The 17,778-nt window shown below is 43.5% G+C and overlaps 1 non-coding gene across 1 annotated transcript; it reads left to right on the forward strand.

The window, feature by feature from the left end:
- Positions 1-1,737: 1,737 nt before the first annotated feature.
- On the forward strand, positions 1,738-1,810 carry Trnaf-gaa (transfer RNA phenylalanine (anticodon GAA)). The gene has a single exon. It is a non-coding gene; the product is annotated as a tRNA-Phe (tRNA).
- Positions 1,811-17,778: the final 15,968 nt, after the last annotated feature.

The following is a 17,778-nucleotide window of genomic DNA, read 5'->3' on the forward strand; positions in this document are numbered from 1 at the left end:
AATAGAGTGTTGCTGGGGTTTTGTTTGTGCTATAGGGGTCCCAGAATCAATGTTAAGAATAGATAATCAATCGACGACAGTTAAAAAAAAGTTCAGACATATATACAACAAGCTTCCTTTAGTTTTTTATTTTTAGTTTTATTTTTTAATTCGTCCTCCGTCTGCTGGCTAGTTCAGTTTTCATAGTTCTCATAAGCAATTAGATAGGGGTTAGGAAAAAAAATCGGCTAACTGGGAAGACAGAAGTATAGCCTACAAAGAGTGTCTTTTCAGGCTAGAATCTCCTTCCACATCCGTATTCTTATTCTGAGTCTCAACTCGACTGGCCCTCCATGGTCGCGCTAAAGGTTCATCTCCCCTCTGCAGTCTTGCGGATGAAAGGAAGTTTTCTCTCAAACCCAGCGTCACCGTATCCTTGCGATCAGCTTACACTGTTCACAGGACTTTAAGCTGAAGAGAACAGACGAGTTCCGTCCATGAAAACGAGACTCAGAACCTGGAATGTGAAATTTTAACCGGAGAGGCTGGGGACCTAAAGTGCCGGTGACCTTCCAGGGGCCCTGAGGGACAGACACACTGCCTCTGAAAGACTGCACATTCTAAACCTCCCTAAACTGGTGTTCAAATGCTCAAGACTAGACGGGACATTTCTCATTCAGACCACCGCATCTCCGGAAGTCTCCAGGACAAGGTGGAAAGACCTGAGATCGACTCTCAGCGGTCCGGGCAGGCAGCCACAGAGAGGAAGAGAGGCTGGTTGCCCAAAGAGACCAAGAAAATCAAGTCTTTGTTGCAGTGTCCCGCGGAGAATGCGGAAGGTCGCGGGAACACACATTAAATGTCTTTTCCTATCTTCCTCCTTCCGCTCTAAGCATCTTTTTGGGTTTCCTTATATCTACCGACCTTTGAATTTTTGAGCTCTTTAGTTACCTGGGTTTGGTTGACTCTGGCGCTGAGAAACTCGTTTTGTAGAATGCAGACTGAATGAAGGGGACCCAATGAGGGGTACAAGCACTCCTTTTTTTCCTTTTTTTCTTTCATATCTACCCATCAACCCAAATGATAGCGACGTTTCTAGGTAAAAGAAACGTCTCCTAAGTAAGCTAAAAGGGCGTCAAGAGAAAGAAAACTGCCTCGAGATTAGTAACTAATAGGAGAGAGACGGGAAACAGAACCTCAGAAAGACAGGGAGCAGGTAGTGGGTGCTTCAGAAACCCGCGTGACGCGAAGGAGCGCCGACATTGAATTATCATTCACGAATTGCACAAGAGTTTGCCAAACAGGTTCCCTCAAAGAGCTTGTAACCGAGCTGTGGCCTTTGCAGGATTCGGCTCTCGGGGACTCTACAGACGGTGCAACTGGGGCTGGCCAGAGGACTCTGATCTCCAGGGACGCAGCTACTCTGTCTACCAACAGCTCTGGGCAAACACTGCCAGCCAACCAGATCTGGAACATTCCCGCACAGTCCAAAAGTGTGACCTGTTCACCTAGGAGGCCCCCAAACCTGGATGGTGGGGATCAGCATCCTTGTCCCTGCGCTCGGGCTGCAGGCGCCAGAGCAGGTCTCCGTGAGGGACCAGGACCTTGCATTTCTGGTCGGGAAAAGCGAGATGGTAAAATTAGAATTCAAACACAGCAAACAGAAATGCGCAACCAAAGTTAATTATTGACAGAACACGGCGGGACTGGACCTGAAGGAGTCAGGGATAGCATACTCGAGAAGAATGCCGCCACAGCGCCGAAATAGCTCAGTTGGGAGAGCGTTAGACTGAAGATCTAAAGGTCCCTGGTTCGATCCCGGGTTTCGGCAGTTGGCTTTTATTTTAATCTGTCGGGAGTCAAACTTCCTAAGGTCCTTCCATCCAAGGACCCCTGCTGAATTCATCTCAGACTCGCTGACATGGGGGTAGTGGAGAAAGACAAACAGCTTTTCTCGCCCACTCGTGGCGGCGGCAGGCAACAGGCACAGGCACTTCCGGGTGTCGGAGGCGCTGCTGCGCGTGCGCAATACGGAACCCGGAGCCAAAAGGCCTCCGGGCCGCTTGGACAGGGAAAGTGGTCCGGATGCGCCGGCTGTCGGGGGTCTCCGGCGTGAGAAAGGAGGTCCTGTCCTTTTGGGGAGTAGGGGTCTGCCCTGGAGGCGAGGAAGACACCTCCAAATGTCATTCCGCTCCCCACGCTTTATTGCTGATCCTACTGCGCACTCAGGTGCTTGCTTCAGGATTTTGCTAAGAGATGCAAGAGGGCGGCACCGAGGTGGCCCTGGCAGGTTCACTTGCTTAATGATAAAGGGTGGTAGCGTTATAGCTCCCAACATTTAAGCAAGCGACGGATTTAGTTGACACACGTATTTCTTCAGTGTAGTCTGGGGACCAGCGCCCTGCTTGTCAGCATCAGTTTGGAGCTAGTCTGAAATACCCCACTCCGGGCTACCGAATGGAGCCCAGGGCACAGCGAGCAAACACCCTCCCTCCCAGGCGGGTGCCTTGTACCTCAAATTTGAGCTGCACTGGACACTCCCTTTGGCGGTCTGTTGTTTTATCTGGTCTGATCATCGCCAACCTCTTATTTTTAGTCTGGCCATATGTATTTTACCATAAAAATGAAACTCTTTAACTGTAACCTGATAATTTTTTATTGTCTTTCCCCGATTACCGGGTTCTCTCACAGATGCTACACAGGATCAGTTCTTAGGGATTTAAAGGGTCTGGTGTTTCCTGGGCTGTCCGGAGGACTCCAGGAAGCTGTACCACCACAGCGATCTGTGATTAAGGAGGCCATAGAGTGAGGTAAAGGGAAGACGTCCTAGTAGGCCCTCACTTTAGAAGGGAGAGTGCTTCCACAGGGATGTACACCGCACTCATTAAATGCACTCATTAAATATTCATGAGAATAAGCGCCCAGTCCAGTCCTTTTGTCAACATTGAGGCTGTGTCTACCTCTATACAGTTCCTCAGAAAGGTCCAAGGTGACATATAAATAAACCCTGGAGTAAACGTTTCCTTCCTAGTTGTTGTGTATACACTGCTCATTTGAGGCCAGAACTATGACATGCAGACACTATTATAATCATTACACACAGTAAAACCAGATGAGCACTGTGTATTTAATTAGGACCTTCCTGTAATGAGCTATGCACACCCATCATGCCCCTTTTATTAGCTTTGGACTATACTGTCTCCCTTTCAGTGGATCGTGCTAAAATATCATTTCTCAAGTTGTTTGCTGTTGAAAAGTCGACCAGAAATACAATGGCTTGAATTTGCCTCCAATTCTAAGAATATATGGATTTTCCCACAATCATCCGTAATGCACACTGTGAGGGTGGCTTGCCTTGCTACAAGTTCCTCGCTGAAGGTCTTTAAGGAGTGTGCAGTGTCCCAGCTAGTAAGTAGCATCCTAGTAAGGTCTAGGGGTGCATTCAAATTAGTGCCACGTATTTCAGTGTTCGTTCATGTGAACAGTCTAAGTGTGACTCCACAGCACAGTGAGCAAGGCATCCTGACAGACCCCAGGGATAAAGCTTCCAGGAAAATGGCAGTCGCCAGTTACAGGATCCTCTCTGGTCGCCAAGTATCCTGCTGAGCAGTCCTTGTTAACAATCCCATAATGCTTGTCAGCAGTCCTTCAAAGCTGGAAACACAGATGAATATAAATAAATAAACAAATACATATTACATTTGTTTGGGGAAAGTCAACACAATTCTGAGACATATTTAAATAAAGCCTGAGGCATAAGAATGAAATCGTGCTTTTTTAATATACCACAGATCCATATAGAGAATATTGTTAATTTAAAATTTTCAAGAATTTTATATATAAGGACTGCATTTACACGCTTCTCACTCTTCCCTCTCTCCCCTCTGTAGAGAATTACATTTGTTTTTACTCTTCAGGAATTTCATATAGATAAACTATATTCACCCCACATGGCGGTTGGAATAAGAATGGCTCCCATAGGCTCATAGTCTGTGTTTCCGCACGTTGACAATTTGATTCAGGTTTGACTAACTCAGCCTAAAGAAGTTAGCTTAAAGAAGAGGAGAATCACAGCAAACAGATATAAAGTAGAGGAGCACATATTTAGGGACTTTTCCAGATCTATGGTTTTTGATGGATTAGCCTTCTGTTGTAGTTTTTTTGGATGGTGCTGTTAAGAGACCAGACACTGTCTCAGTGCTGACCTTTGTAGCCTGAGTGATACTTCCAGTTGTGCTAAGGCCCTGGGCTCTGTTACAACTGGTGCTGATGGTTCTGGAAGGGACCATCAGGGCTGGGGTAGCAGGATGTATGAAGACTGTGGAGACGGATATGGTAAGGGTCACCGGGATGACTCTTATTATCTTGGTGCATCTTAGTGCTAAGTACCACCTCGTGCCACTGTCCTAATTAAGTAAAACACTGACCAAATTAAACATGGAGGTGAATGTTTGGCTGACAGGTTCATCCTGGAGGGAAGCCAGTGCAGGAACTTAAGGTAGGAACTGAAGCAGACACCACGCAGAACACTGGCTACCTGTTTGCTGACCTGCCAGTGCATGGCACTGTCCACAATAGGTTGGACTTTTCCACCCCAGTCAGCCCAATCTGGTCTATAGACAGATTCATGGACCAGAGTGACAGAGGCAATTCCTCAACAGAGAGTCCCTCCTCCCAGGTGACTCTAGTTTGTGTCAAAATGACAAAAGTTAATGGATATCACTATCCAGAATTGCAGCTGAATGTGGTCTGTCCTACACTAGTGGTCCTGTAACACTGTATCACTTAGGGGGGTTGAACTAGCTTGAGCATTCTCTAATGTTGTCACACTGATGAACTCATCTAGGTTTCTCAGAATTTCTCCTTGGCATTAAGCTATGCATGATGGGATGCCTCCAAGTATCTTTGCTGCGTGCTGCCATTAAGATGAATTACTATGGTTATCACAATCACACCCCAAACCAAAACACATGCATCATTTACAAAACCCAAAGACATGAGCACAGGTTGTATCCTGAGTAAATCAAAAGGACTCTCTGCAGGGCCACTCAGAGTGCTTATTCTCTGTAATAGGGGAAGCCAGATGATTTTTTATCTATGTTCATTGTTGATATCCGAAGGCAGGTGACCACTGGAGATAAGATACTGTACTGGCTGGTTCTGTGGGTCAACTTGACACAAGCTGGAGTTATCACAGAGAAAGGAGCTTCAGTTGGAGCTTCAGCTGGATTCATGAGATCCAGCTGTGGGGCATTTTCTCAATTAGTGATCAAGGGGGGAGGGCCCCTTGTGGGTGGTGTCATCCCTGGGCTGGTAGTCTTGGGTTCTATAAGAGAGCAGGCTGAGCAAGTCAGGGGAAGCAAGCCAGTAAGAAACATCCCTCCATGGCCTCTGCATCAGCTCCTGCTTCCTGACCTCCTTTGAGTTCCTCCTTTGGTGATAAACAGCAATTTGGAACTGTAAGCTGAATAAACCCTTTCCTCCCCAACTTGCTTCTTGGTCATGATGTTTGTGCAGGAATAGAAACCCTGACTAAGACAGATACCATGGTAAAATTTGCCTTTTTGTCATTACAAGGCAGACTGTGAACTTGGTAATTTCCCCTCATGTATATAGATGCCTTTGCGTTCTATTTTGTTTTTATTTATTTCAGTGATTTCTGTCTTTATATTTTGTGTTGAAACTAGTCTTTCAAAGGTTGGCGATAGAGGAAACATGTGGGAACTTCCAGTAATGAGAGAATTAAAAAGTGAGACGGTGAAAAGGACACCCAGGTTAAGGCTTTAACGGAGGCTATTCCTTGGGATTGGTTAGCTCAGATCGGAACAAGAGTTCATCTTCTCCCCTGCTGCTTGCTGTCCTTGTTCAGGGCACAGTAACTTTCCACTAGTCACGAGAACAACATGCTCAGATAATGGCTCAGCCCAGGGTGCCATTCCTTTGCTGTAGTTGTTTTATTGTATTTCCAACAAGAGAGTGGAATTTTCTCAGAATCCAAATTGAGGGTCCCACTCGTTCCTGTGTCTATATCACCTAGCCTTGTATCATAAGCACACTATCAAGGGTTCCTTTGTTGATTTCTGTTGATAAGCAGGTTTTTTTCAGAGCCTGTGTAGAGGACTTTTAATCCAGCAACATGGGTTCTCTGGCAAGGGATCACATCCCAAACCCTTTCAGGTCTGTGTGATATAACTGGAATACAGACACACCTTTAACCCCAGGAGACAGGAAGCGGATCTCTGAGCTCAAGGCCAGCCTGGTATAGAACAAGTTTCAGGTAAAGAAAAACTTAGGTCCAGGTATGATGGTACACACCTTTAATCCCAGCACTCAGGAGACTGAAAGCTAGGGAGTCAGTTTCATTGAGGATGTGCAGTAGAGTTTGTGGCAGATCAGTTTGGGGAGTTCAGAGGCAGTTTTTATAGGGACAGTTTTACAAACAGGTGGCAGAGAGAACAAGCTAGACACAGGTGACTCAGAGAATGAGAATGAGTCACAAATTAGAAAAGATTTTGCCAGAGTTAAAGATCAATCAGAGCAATTCAGTGAGAAGCGGAGAGAAGTCCGTTTGAATCAGTCAGCTTGGAGAGGAGTTTGGACCAGAACAGCTGAGTTGAATCAGCAAGGCTGAAAGAACTGGAAAGGGTGAGCTTATTCATCAGTAAGCCTCCAAGACAACAACTACATGAGAAGAATCGAAGTTACTTTTACAACCAAGCTGCTTTTATATTTAACACTGTGAAAGATCTTCAGCATTTTCCCTTTTGTTTGTATCTGCATTACTTTTTCCATTGCATGATAAAAAAGAGGGGAGGGAAAGCTGTTCTGTACTTTAGTCAACATAGAGGCCCAAAGTCTCCAACCTCTGCATCACTGCTGAGGGACAGCAGCAGCAGCCACGTGTTTGTCTTGCTCTACCAGACAAGGAGGGTCATCTGGGGGAGCTGTTGGGACACTGACGCAGGTTAATTTAGGTCATGAACCTGGACCCGGGAACCGGCATAGGAGCTACACAAAACTAGTCAATAAATATCCTAGTAGCTACACATGACATGGTAATAAATATCCTAGCCACTGGAGAATTCTCACCATTGTTCAAGCTACTTATGTTTTGATTGCTACTTTTAAATGTAAAGTTCAAGAACTTTCCAGATAAACAAGGTTTAGAAAAGCTTTCAGTTGTAACAGAGATAAAGAACTAAATAAAAGTTTTGGGTTCATGGGATTAGAAACCAAAAGATCCAACACAAATAGAAATGTGGCTGCATGGCAGCATTGTATCCAATTCCTCAATTATCAGCTCAGTTATTCTTGGGGTTATTCATTTGCACAGGTGTCACCCTGCTGCAGATGTGCTGGAGTGGGGAGTCCCCTCTGAAGAGCAGCTGCTGGCCATCACAGGTCCTGACAGCTCCCGGAGAAACCTATATTCAGTTTCCTGCCATTGCTGTGCCACCAGATCCTGACTGCTGTCATATGGCATTCTTATGGTTGGCCCTGTCAGTCCTGGTATTGTACTGTTCTGTTGTCAGAGCCACCAGGGCCAGAGCCCAAGTCCCCACATCCCCTTAACAAGCTGAGTTTAGTCATCCATCCTCAGTAAGCCAATTAAATGAATAAATAATGATGAAAAGTAATGTGCTCACATTGGGAAGAGGGACAGAGAGATCCATTCACACACACGCACACACACACACACACAGAGTCACACACATACACACACAAGCAGTCTCTCTCACACACACAGTCACACACACACACACATACACACACACAGTCACACACACACATACACACAGTCACACACACACACACACACACACACACACATACTTCCACATCCCAAGTCTATCCTTTGGGTTCTGACTGGGAGTTTAGATTTAAGTAGAGAGTTATAGCAACTCATAGCTAAGACACCCCAGTCATCATGCGGTCCTGTCTGTCACTGACTCTGTTGCCTCAGTTCTGGTCTGTCCTACAAGATAGCCTGATGAATTGTCAACCTGTGAAATGTCTTTCTGAGGAAACAAACTCTGCCTCTGGCTGCCACCAGGCTCCAGCCAGCATGAGATTTCCTATCTCGGGAACCATTGTTTTAACAGCCTGACAGCCAATAGGAGGGAGGGGCACACCTGTGGGTTTAGAATATTCTCATTTTGAATTCTCCACAGGGGAGTCTCAAATGGCCAAGAAACATTCAAATAAATGTTCAACAGCCTTAGCCATCAGGCAAATGCAAAACTACTTTGAGATTCTGTGTTACACCTGTCAGAATGGCTTAGATCAATAGCACAAGTGACAGCTCATACTGGTGAGGATGTGGAGTAAGGGGACACTCCTCCATTGCTGGTGGGAGTGCAAACCTGTACAGCCACTATGGAAATCAATAGGGCAGTTCATCAGAAATTGGCAATAGTTCTACCTTAAGACCCAGCTATACCACTCTTGGACATATATCCAAAGGACTCCCCATCTAACCACAAAGACACTTGATGGACTATGTTCATTGCAGCTTTATCTATAATAGCCAGAAACTGGAACCAACCTAGATGTCCTTCAACAGAAGAATGGATAAAGAAAGTTTGGTTCATTTACATGTTGTAGTATTACTCAGCTGTTTTTTAAAAAATGACATTGTGAAAAGTTTCCAGCCACTCCGTTAGTGCTGAGACACAGAAGCAGCAGCAGCAGCAGCAGCAGCAGCAGCAGCAGCAGCACCGTGCTTGTCTCGGTCTGACAGGCAAGGAAAGCCATGGGGGATTCATTTTGCAGCAAATGAATGGAACTAGGAAAAAAAATCCTGAGGGAGGAAACCCAGGCCCAGAACAAATATATATATAGTCACTTTAAGTGGATATTAGCCATTAGGTAGTGATAACCAAACTACAATCTGTAGACCTAGAGAGCTTAGGTAAACAGGAAGGATCTAGAGGGGACGATGGATCTTCCTGGGAAGAGGAGATAGAATAGATTTTGTGGGTGCCCTGCGGACATATGTGGAGCAGGAAAGCTCATATTGGGGATGGGAGATTGGATGGATAGAGGATTGGAATTGGGGGGACTTAAGGGGCTCATATGGAAGTCTAGTGCAGTGAACACTTCCTGGTGTCTATGAGGGTGATCCTAGTGAGGGCTCCTAGAGATGAGGGATTCGGAGTATCAACTAGCTATGTCTTATGGTCAGGCTAGGTTTTCAGTGGAAGGTCTGAATAGCATTCAATTGCACTGTTGGTCAGGGCAGGTATGGAGTGATGGGGAGGAATGTCCCATGATCCCCAAATAACTCGGGCTGAATCTAAGACAAAAGGAAAAGCTTACTCTCTGCAAACTGACAGCAAGGGCCCCATTGCACCTATAAAACTCATTGGTCATGGAGAAGTCGAGATGGTGCCTGTATGGAGCCCTCAACCCTACATTCTAGTCTCTGGTGCAGGAAGGTAATATGCAGACTGCCAAAGAGAAATGTAGACACCACCCCAGAAACAAAACCTTTGACCTACACTCTATCCTGCTTGTAAAATATTCTAGGACAACGGAGGCACAGAACTTGTCTCAGAATAGGGAGTGGACACCTAATGTCTGAATTGACATAAGACTCAATCCACAAAAAGGAGCCCATATCTAATACTGCTAGGGCAACCAAGAACCAGAGTCTAGATAGCCCAGTGACCTATGGCAAAACCAGACATGATTAGTCAAAAGAAGTAAAATAAAATGACTCCTAATGATGTTTTGCTATACTCATAGATTAGTGGCTTATCCAGTCATCTCATTCCTCACCAAAGGAGTCACAAAACAGCCAGTAGTTAACATGGTCTCTGCTACACACTGTGACCTACTTGTGTAGAACTTTGAGCCAACCTGACTGAGGAGAAAATGGGCTGCTTCCACATAGCTGAGAGCAGGGACACCTGTCTCAGGGGATAAAGCTGGCACCATAGCCGCATGGCCTCTCCAGTGCAGGCAGCGGACACAGCCAGCCTCCTGACACTCTTGCCATGCTTTGTGAGGTGTGACCTGGACTTGTGCGGCCACTCTAAGGCCACTCTACAGCCTGAGGCATTCCACGTGCCTTGTTAACTACAGTGTGGAAGACAAAGAGCACTATTGAGCATTTTTGTTGTAGGTACCAATTAGGTAACTCTCTTTGTTGTTGCTGAACATACAACCCTGAGAAGCTACTTAAGGCAAGGCGTATTTACTCTGACCCAGAGTTTGAGGGTGCAGTTCTTCATGAAGGTGGGGGGGGGGTGACAGCCACAGGTGCTTGAGGAAGCTGGTCATTGGATGTCTGCAGTCAGGAAGCAGGGTGATGAATGTTGGCTTTCTCCATTGTATTTAGTCCAGGATCCAGGCCTATGGAGTGGTACCACACACGTTTAGGTTGGCCTTTCTCAACCTCAACTGGCCCAATTGAATGACTCCCTCATGGTCATTCCCAGAAACCAACCTAATCTAGACACTCCCTCACAGGTGTGTGCAGACCTAGGCGATTCTAACCCTGACGGGTTGACATTTGATATAACCCATCACGATGACTGGTCTGTGTGACCAGAGTGGCTGCTTTGTCACTGAAGCTCTTGCTTGGAGGGACCAGTCTGGAATTAGATCATGTTATCCCTGCTTGGGGAGGTATAGTTCATGCCTCACTTGATTGAATTTAAATCCACAGATCAACTCCAGAACACATCGTATCTTTGTTCTCCCTCTCCTAAGACACTACCCAGAGTCTGTCTACAGATCTGTATACAATGGAGTCAGGAATGCAGATGATTAAACTATTACTTATTTGTCTCATCACTGTGTCAGAATTCCTGGCAAAAACAAACCGAGGAAGGCATTTACCTGGCTCCTGGTTTGTCATGGAGAGACGGCATGGCTGCAGGCGCGTGAGGGACAGATGCTGACACCTCTCTCAGGTTCTTCTTTAGTCACTTCAGAACCCCGGCCTACGGACCTCTGAGATTAAACCTCCCTGGAAACGTGACAGATGCTTCCAGAGGTGTGTTTTCTAGATGATTCTAAGTCTATCCAAGTTGACAGTAAAGATTAGGATTGGAAGTATCATGAGAAATTACTTTGATTTAGGCTGGGGAGATAATATAAAATGGCAAGAAGACAACATATTCAATTATGTTTTCTGCAACTATGATAATTTTGGGCTCTTTCTCTGTGGTTTAGGACGCTAACACTTCTGACTTCTCTGGGGCTGGCTGATGGGGTGTGAACACCAGCCACTCACAACAGTTGTATCACAGAAACGAAATCACTTGTTCAAATGTCATCATAGTGTGCATTAGGAAAAAGCTCTATTCAGATGGAAGCTGGTATTGGGTGTTCTTTCTTTTTGTTATTTGGCAAAATATAGTTTATATAGGTGATAGGAATGAAATCCTGAGACGCGAAGGACTCTTTTAACTAAAGATTGATTTTTATGTGTATGAGTGCTTTGCTTCCATGTGTGTCTGTGTGCCACATACATAGAGTGTCCCTGGTGGTCAGAAGAGGGCATCCAACCCCCTGTTGTATTCCATAGCTGCCTGCAGCTATTACGAACTGGGTTGCTGGAACAGAAGCTGAGGGATAGATGGGGAAGGAGCGAAAAGAAAGAAGGCCAGGACAATATTTTACTGATTGAGGCCCCAACTTTAATGGCCGTCAGACCTTTTAACAGTTTGGGCGATATTCACTCCCTGCCAGGACAGAAAAGTGTCACTAGGTACGGATCACCCTGAGCTTTAGATCTCTGGGGGTGCAAATCTCCAGGGGTCTGCCTGCAATCAGGAACTTAGCACATAGGCGGTTCATCTGCAAGCCAGTCCGTCGCGGTACCTGTGTCCTATGTGAGAATCAACAGAGAGAGTGACCCCCACCACACCATCTTTGCTCCATAACAGAGCAGTCAGAGAACACCTGCTTGACCTTGACAACCTAGGTATAACATTGCTTGAGGCAAGACTGAGCAGGGCTCCAAAGGCACAAAAGAGGAAGGCAGCATATCAGTAATCTGTGCCAGAGGAAACCCAGTCATCCAGTGTTGCAGAAATAACCTTAAAGATCCATAGTAGGTTGAAGCACCAGCCAGTGACAATAAGACCATCTAACACCTGGGAGAACTAGATGGCTAAAGGCAAACATAGGAATGTTACTAATAGAAACCAAGGCATTATGGCAGCATCTGAACCCAATTCTCCATCGATAGCAAGTCCTGGATACCCCATCACACCAGAAAAACAAGAGTTGGATTTAAAAGCACTGGTGAGGATGCTGATAGAGGAACACATGAAGGACATAAATAAATCTCTTCAAGAAATTCAGGAGAGCCGGGCGGTGGTGGCGCACACCTGTAATCCCAGCACTCTGGGAGGCAGAGGCAGGTGGATTTCTGAGTTTGAGGCCAGCCTGGTCTACAGAGTGAGTTCCAGAACAGCCAGAGCTACACAGAGAAACCCTGTCTCGAAATAACCAAATTCAAAAAAAAAAAAAAATTCAGGAGAAAATTTATCAAAACCTAGAAGCCCTTACAAGGGAAACACAAAAATCACTTAAAGAAATTCAGGAGAATATGGGTCAGAAGTTAGTAGCCAATAAGGAGGAAATGCAAAAATCACTTTAAAAAATACAGGGGAAGTTTGATCAACAGGCAGAAGTCATGAAAGAGGAAACACAAAAATCTCTAAAAGGATTAGAGGAAAACACAAACAAGCAAATGACGGAACTGAGCAAAAACTTCCAGGATCTAAAAACAGAAGTAGAAACAACTAAGAAAGCACAAAGGGAGACAACTTTGGAGATAGAAAACCTTGGGAAGAAATCAGGGACCATAGACGCAAATATCAACAACAGAATACAAGAGATAGAAGAAAGAATCTCAGATGCCGAAGATACCATAGAAACCATGGACTCAACAGTTAAAGAAAATGCAAAATGCAAAAAGCTTGTAACCCAAAACATCCATGAAATCCAGGACACAATGAGAAGACCAAACGTAAGGATTATAAGCATTGATGAAAGTGAAGATTTACAACTTAAAGGGCCAGCAAATATCTTCAACAAAATTATGGAAGAAAACTTCCCTAACCTAAAGCAAGAGATGCCCATGAATATACAAGAAGCCTACAGAACTCCAAACAGACTGGACCAGAACAGAAATACCTCCCATCACATAATAATCAAAACCCCAAATGTACTAAACAACGAAAGAATACTTAGGGCAGTAAGAGAAAAAGGGCAAGTAACATATAAAGGAAGACCTATCAGAATTACACCAGACTTCTCACCAGAGACCATGAGAGCTAGAAGATCCTGGGTGGTGCTCATGCAGACTCTAAGAGAACACAACTGCCAGCCAAGACTACTATACCCTGCGAAACTCTCAATTACTATAGTTGGAGAAACCAAGATATTCAATGACAAAACCAAATTTACACAATATCTTTCCACAAATCCAGCCCTACAAAGGATAATAGGGGGAAAACACTATTACAACGAGGGAAGCTATACCCTGGAAAAAGCAGGACATTAAACTTCTTTCATCAAACCCAAGAAAAGATAACCACACACGTATAAAATTAAAATAAAAAATGATTGGAAGCAATAACCACTACTCCTTAATATCTCTTAACATCAATGGACTCAATTCTCCAATAAAAAGACATAGACTAACAGACTGGTTATGTAAACAGGACCCTACATTTTGCTGCATACAGGAAACACACCTTAGTGTCAAAGACAAAAACTACCTTGGAGTAAAAGGCTGGAAGACAATTCTACAAGCAAATGGTCCCAGGAAACAAGCCAGAGTTGCCATTCTAATATCAGATAAAATTGACTTTCAACCTAATGTCAACAAAAGAGACATGAAAGGTCACTTCTTGCTGGTCAAAGGAAAAATCCAACAAGAAGAACTCTCAATCCTGAACATCTATGCTCCAAATACAAGGACACCCTCATTCATAAAAGAAACTTTACTAAAGCTCAAAGCACACATTGCACCTAACACAATAATTGTGAGTGACTTCAACACTCCACTCTCACCAATGGACCGATCAGGAAAACAGAAATTAAACAGGGAGACAGTGAAATTAATTGAAGCTTTGGACCAATTGGGTTTAACAGCTATATATAGAACTTTTCATCCCAAAGCAAAAGAATATACCTTTTTCTCAGCACCTCATGGTACCTTCACCAAAATCGATCATATAGTAGGTCACAAGACAGACCTCAACAAATATAAGAAGATTGAAATAATCCCATGCCTCCTATCCGATCACTATGGAGTAAAAGTGGTCTTTAATAACAATTAAAAACAACAGAAAGCCCACATACACATGGAAACTGAACAATACTCTACTCAATGGTACCTTGGTCAAGGAAGAAATAAAGAAAGGAATCAAAGATTTCTTAGAATTTAACGAAAATGAAGGCACAGCATACACAAATCTATGGGACACAATGAAAGCAGTGCTAAGAGGAAAACTCATAGCTTTGAGTGCCTCCAAAAAGAAATTCGAGAAAGCATACACTAGAAGATTAACGGAACAACAGAAAGCCCTGGAACAAAAAGAAGCTAATTCACCCAGGAGGAGAAGAAGACAGGAAATCATCAAACTCAGGGCTGAAATCAATCAAGTGGAAACCAAGAGAACCATACAAAGAATCAACAAAACCAAAAGCTGGTTCTTTGAAAAAATCAACAAGATAGATAAACCCTTAGCCAGACTAACCAAAGGGCACAGAGAAAGTATCCAAATTAACAAAATTAGAAATGAAAAGGAAGGTATAACAACAGAAACCGAGGAAATTCAAAAAATCATCAGATCCTACTACAAAAACCTGTACTCAACACAACTGGAGAATCTGGAGGAAACAGACATTTTCTTAGACAGATACCAATTACCAAAATTAAACCAGGATCAAATAGACCATCTAAACAAACCCATAACCCCTAAAGAAATAGAAGGGGTCATAGATAGCCTTCCAACCAAATAAAAGCACAGGACCAGATGGTTTCAGTGCAGAATTCTATCAGACCTTTAAAGAAGACTTAACACCAATACTCTTCAAACTATTCCACCAAATAGAAACAGAAGGAACACTACCCAACTCCTTCTATGAAGCCACTATTACGGCTGATACCAAAACCACACAAAGATCCAACTAAGAAAGACAATTTCAGGCCAATTTCCTTTATGAATATCGATGCAAAAATACTCAATAAAATTCTTGCCCACCGAATCCAAGAACATATCAAAACGATCATCCACCATGATCAAGTAGGCTTCATCCCAGGGATGCAGGAATGGTTCAATATAACGAAATCCATAAATGCTATCCACTACATAAACAAACTCAAAGAAAAAAACCACATGATCATTTCATTAGATGCTGAAAAAGCATTTGACAAAATTCAGCATCATTTCATGCTAAAAGTCTTGGAAAGGACAGGAATTCAAGGTCCATATCTAAACATAGTAAAAGCAATATACAGCAAATCAGTAGCCAACATCAAACTAAATGGAGAGAAACTTGAAGAAATCCCACTAAAATCAGGGACTAGACAAGGCTGCCCCCTCTCTCCATTTCTTTTCAATATAGTTCTTGAAGTCCTAGCTAGAGCAATTAGACAACATAAGGAGGTCAAAGGGATACAAATTGGAAAGGAAGAAGTCAAACTATCACTATTTGCAGATGATATGATAGTATACTTAAGTGACCCCAAAAACTCTACTAGAGAACTCCTACAGCTGATAAACAACTTCAGCAAAGTGGCTGGCTACAAAATCAATGCAAGCAAATCAGTAGCCTTTATATATTCAAAGGATAAAATGACCCCCCTCACAATAGCCACAAACAGCATAAAGTATCTTGGGGTGACTCTAACCAAACAAGTAAAAGACCTATATGACAAGAACTTCAGATCTCTGAAGAAGGAAATCGAAATCTCAGAAAATGGAAAAATCTTCCATGCTCGTGGATTGGCAGGATTAATATAATTAAAATGGCCATCTTGCCAAAGGCAATCTACAGATTCAATGCTATCCCCATAAAAATCCCAACCCAGTTCTTCCTAGAGCTAGAAAGAGCAATTCTCAAATTTATCTGGTATAACAAAAAACCCAGGATAGCTAAAACTATTCTCAACAGTAAAAGAACTTCAGGGGGATTCAGTATCCCAGACCTCAAACTTTACTACAGAGCAATAGTGATAAAAACTGCATGGTATTGGTACAATATCAGGCATGCGGATCAATAGAATAGGATTGAAGACCCAGAAATGAACCAACACACCTATGGTCACTTGATCTTCGACAAAGGAGCTGAAAGCATCCAGTGGAAAAAAGATAGCCTTTTCAACAAATGGTGATGGTTCAATTGGAGGTCAGCATGCAGAAGAATGCGCATCGATCTATTCTTATCTCCTTGTACCAAGCTCAACTCCAAATGGATCAAGGACCTCCACATAAAACCTGACACACTGAAACTAATAGAAAAGAAACTGGGGAAGATCCTTGAGGACATGGACACAGGGGAAAAGTTCCTGAATAGAACACCAATAGCTTATGCTCTAAGATCAAGAATTGACAAATGAGACCTCATAAAATTACAAAGTTTCTGTAAGGCAAAGGACACTGTCAAAAGGACAAAACATCAACCAAAAGATTGGGAAAGGATCTTCACTAACCCTAAATCCGACAGAGGGCTAATATCTGATATATACAAAGAACTCAAGAAGGTAGAACCCAGAGAACCAAATAACCCCATTAAAAAGTGGGGTATGGAGCTAAACAAAGAATTTTCACATGAAAAACTTCAGAGGACTGAGAAACACCTTAAGAAATGTTCAACATCATTAATCATTAGGGAAATGCAAATCAAAACAACCCTGAGATTTCACCTCACACCAGTCAGAATGGCTAAGGTCAAAAACTCAGGAGCCAGCAGGTGTTGGCAAGGATGTGGAGAAAGAGGAACACTCCTTCACTGCTGGTGGGATTGCAAGATGGTGCAACCACTTTGGAAATCGGTCTGGCGGTTCCTCAGAAAACTGGGCATGACACTTCCTGAGAACCTTGCTATACCACTCCTGGGCATATACCCAGAGGATTCTTCAGCATGCAATAAGGACACATGCTCCACTATGTTCATAGCAGCCCTATTTGTAGTAGCCAGAAGCTGGAAAAAACCCAGGTGTCCTTCAACGGAGGAATGGATACAAAAAATGTGGTATATCTACACAATGGAGTACTATTCAGCCATTAGAAACCACGAATTCATGAAATTCTTAGACAAATGGATGGAGCTGGAGAACATCATACTAAGTGAGGTAACCCAGTCTCAAAAGATCAATCATGGTATGCACTCACTGATAAATGGATATTAGCCTAGAAACTTTGAATACCCAAGACATAATCCACATATTAAATGATGTCCAAAAAGAATAGAGGAGTGGCCCCTGGTTCAGGAAAGACTCAATGCAACAGTATAGGGGAATACCAGAACAGCGAAGTGGGAAGAGGTAAATGGAGGAACAGGGGGAGGGAAGAGGGCTTATTGGACTTGCGGGGAGTGGGGACCCAGAAAAGGGGAAATCATTTGAAATGTAAATAAAAAAATCAATAAAGAAAGAAAAAAAGAAAAGAAAGAGCAATGGATGCTCTTAACCACTAAAAACAAAACAAAACAAAACAAAAAAAAAACAACAAAAAACCCCCAAAAAACAGTTTGGGCAAGCCCTTCCCCCCAGACTCCAGGCTGAGTTCCTGTGAAGTCATCTGGCTTCTCCTGGTGGTCCTTGTC

Source organism: Apodemus sylvaticus, chromosome 8 (genome assembly GCF_947179515.1).
Source record: "Apodemus sylvaticus chromosome 8, mApoSyl1.1, whole genome shotgun sequence".
Lineage (NCBI taxonomy): Eukaryota > Metazoa > Chordata > Mammalia > Rodentia > Muridae > Apodemus > Apodemus sylvaticus.